This window comes from Herpailurus yagouaroundi, unplaced genomic scaffold (assembly GCF_014898765.1).
Source record: "Herpailurus yagouaroundi ecotype Mexico unplaced genomic scaffold, PumYag 187, whole genome shotgun sequence".
NCBI lineage: Eukaryota > Metazoa > Chordata > Mammalia > Carnivora > Felidae > Herpailurus > Herpailurus yagouaroundi.
In genome coordinates, this window is record NW_024412418.1 from 24472840 (window position 1) to 24476662 (window position 3823).

A 3823-nucleotide genomic window follows, 5' to 3' on the forward strand; every position below is an offset into this window, starting at 1 on the left:
GCTACAATGTGTCAAATACTACACTGGGCTCAAATGCATCATCCACATTGGTCCTGACTTCAAAACACATAAAAATAACTGAGAAGACCACAACATTTGCCTGAAATAATAATACTTATGTGGCTTGGATTGAGTAGAAACATGAGGTCAACAGTTTTGCAGATCATCAAAATGTGGGTAATCGTGAGATGAAGGATAAGAAATGTGATATCAGTGCTGCACCCTTAAATGTTTAAATGTATCTGTGGAAGCAATTATTAGTACTGTTGACCTTCCAAGACTGAGCCAAATTGCCTGCTTAGTCACCAAATGATGATAACCGATTTGATGTCTAGAAGAAGGAAGAAGAATTACAAAGAAGGGAAGTTCATGCTTCCTGGAGCCTGAGAAGTGGAGATGGTTTTCATGAAACGGTGGTGATAAGCATGTTGTCAGGGGTGTGGAAAAACCTGGGTTTGACTGGGCATTGAGTTAGCAATGAGAAAAACTCCCTTTAGAGTAAAGTAAGTGTTCTTCCATCTCCATGGAATTTGTGTGTGTGGTGGGGGAGAGGGGTGGGGAGGTGGCGACTAGGACATGCTTCTCAAACCCAAAAGTATATGAAGTGATAGTGTTACTTGTTTAAAAAATATATATTCAGGGGCTCCTGGGTGGCTCAGTTGGTTAAGCGTCTGACTTTGGCTCAGGTCATGGTCTCATGGTTCGAGAGTTTGAACCCCGCATCGGGCTCTGTAATGACTGCTTAGAGCCTGGAGCCTGCTTTGTATTCTGTGTCTCCCTCTCTCTCTTCCCTTCCCGCACTCATGCTCTGTCTCTGTCTCAAAAATAAATAAACATTAAAAAAATATATTCAGATTCAATAGATTTGTGTGAGACCTGAGATTTTGAATTTTAAGAAATCTCCTGTGGCTATTGGTCCATTCACCATGCTTTGAGTAGCAAGATCCCAGGGCACAAGAAAGAATCATATAATGGGAAAAGGCTCAGGAAATTCAGGTGAGGAAACAGGGGTAGGTTGTATTGGGAAGTGTATTCAGAGAGAGGCATAGAAGTGTTTTGTATGGCACGAAGCATCTAGATGAGAGGCAGAATAGAGAGTACAGGTGTGAACATAGGCTGTAATGCTGATGATGCTAAGCTTTAGGGACTCGCACTGAAAAGCCAACATAGTAAGATATTTTTCAGCACCATTGCTTAAAGCCACTGTCTCTTTCATTCTCACTTCTACCCTCTTTCTCTTTGTCTGGTGGTGCTGCAGAGGCTATGGGTATCTTTGGGATCCAACTAATGGGAAATTGGCTCAGGGCTACATTTATGTTTAACAGGATGTGTTTATGTAGCTTGCAGTCATCTCCATGTATATTAAGTTATTTTTAGCCATCTCAGTGTAACGTGACTTGCATGAATAATCCTAACTCTTAATAGGCCATGTCACTCAGTAGTAAGAGTGAATGTTGCATGGCCAGATGCCATATCATGATGTGAACTTTCCCAGTGCATCTGGGTATTGGAAGTATGCTGGTAGTGGAGAAGAAACAAGGTTTGAAATGAATGGAACCAAAATCTAGTCTGAGGAATACTTTTTCATTCATCAGATATAATATTTAATGCTGCATATTCAGCTCTTAACAACATCTAGTCCAAATAGAGGTTTTCTCCTATGAGGAATGTTCTCAATAATGTAGCATATAAAATTATTACTGCATTATATAATGAAATTATTTTTCATAGCTCACTGTATGCAGTCTGTAGAAATTATTGTGATATTTAGAAGTATATTGTAATGATTTTTTTCTTAGTATATCCAAGCAGCAATTTATTTATTTATTTATTTATTTATTTATTTATTTATTTATTTATGTTAAATATAACTTATCGTCAAGTTAGTTAACATGCAGTATTTACAGTGTGCTCTTGGCTTTGGGAGTAGATTCCCATGATTCATTGCTTACATACAACACCAAGTGCTCATCCTAACAAGTTCCCTCCTCAATGCTCATCACCCATTTTCCCCTCTTCCCGGTGCTCCCCTCATCAACCCTCAGTTTGTTCTCTGTATTTAAGAGTCTCTTATGGTTTGCTTCCCTCCCTCTCTGTAACTTTCACCCCCTTTCCCTCCCCCATGGTCTTCTGTTAAGTTTCTCAGGATCCACCTATGAGTGAAAACATATTGTATCTGTCTCTCTTTGACTGACTTATTTCACTTGGCATAATACCCTCCAGTTCCATCCACATTGTTGCAAAAGGCAAGATTTCACTCTTTCTCATTGCCAAGTAGTATTCCATTGTGTATATAAACTACATCTTCTTTATCCATTCATCAGTTGATGGACATTTGAGCTCTTTCCATAATTTGGCTATTGTTGAAAGTGCTGTTATAAACATTGGGGTACATGTGTCACTATGAGTCATCACTCCTGTATCCTCTGGATAAATTCCTAGTAGCACTATTGCTGGGTCATAAGTTAGTTCTATTTTTAATTTTTTTGAGGAACTTCCACACTGTTTTCCAGAATGGCTGCACCAGGTTGCATTCCCACCAACAGTGCAAGAGGGTTCCTGTTTCTCCACATTCTTGCCAACATCTGTTGTTTCCCAATGCAGTAATTTATTAAGAAAAGATACATTTTGAATATAAGGAATGAATAGACTATTATTTTGATGAAAAATTAAGCTAACAAAGTAGAATGAATTATATGAATAAGAAAAAAGAAAAATGGATATTTCTCTGATTTGAAATGAAACAGTAACATGAATAAAAAAAAAGCATAAAATTCGCACTACAACACTGTAGTGTTTTTATTTCATTATAATGAAAACATCTAGAACTGGTTAAAGGTTATTACTAATGTAAAATTTTTAATATCATTCACCGAATAAGAAAATTTGAACTGCCACAAAATCTCACAATCCACATATGAAAAAACACTTCATAGAATATTGCTGAATTTTTTTTCCAAATTTGACAGGCATCTTAAAAACTTACATCGAAGTTTTTAAACTTAAAAGTTTAAAACTTTTAAGTTTTAAAACTTAAAAACTTACATCTCCAGAAAATATTACAAAGAGTATTGTCATATGAAGAAACATTCAAAGGGTATGCAGGCCAAGAAGTGTAAGAAAAATTTTATAAAGGGATATCAGGCTGGTTACAATAAAAATGTCATATTTCTAGTGTTTTTGCTGTTTTTGATATATATCATTTATAGTTCATAATTTTTTAAATTTCTTATCTAATTCTAAATAAGTAATCTTATCCTTGGTTGGGGAGAGAGATCAGGGGTGTGATGGGATTCTAGCACCTGTAACTGTGGAGAGGTATTACAAATGGATGGACAAGTACTTGGAGAAAAACAGGGGTGAGCAATGAATGGCCCCCCCCCAGTGACATTCAGACACGTACATACATGCATGTACTCCCATAGACATACTAAATCTCAAGGTTCCAAATGAAATATCTATGGGTAGTGTTCAAAATCCTCTCTTCTTGGGTTTTAACAATAATTTAATAGTTCAGAGCTTCAGCTTTGGAATCACAATTATGGGATCATAACTGAGTTCTTACCTACATTGACTTCCATATTGTTTTCCATATTGGTAACATAGGGATCACAGGGTGGTCATGAGGATTACTTAGCAACCTCATCATTATTGACTCTTTGCATAATCATTCAGTTGTCTCTTGTGAAGAAAGAAATGGAGGAGGTCCTGGAAGAAGCATAAAGTTCAAAGGCAAGTTGTCTTCCTTTACCTTATCTTAGGAAGATTTTCAGTAGGAAGAAGAAGAAGAAGAAGAAGAAGAAGAAGAAGAAGAAGAAGAAGA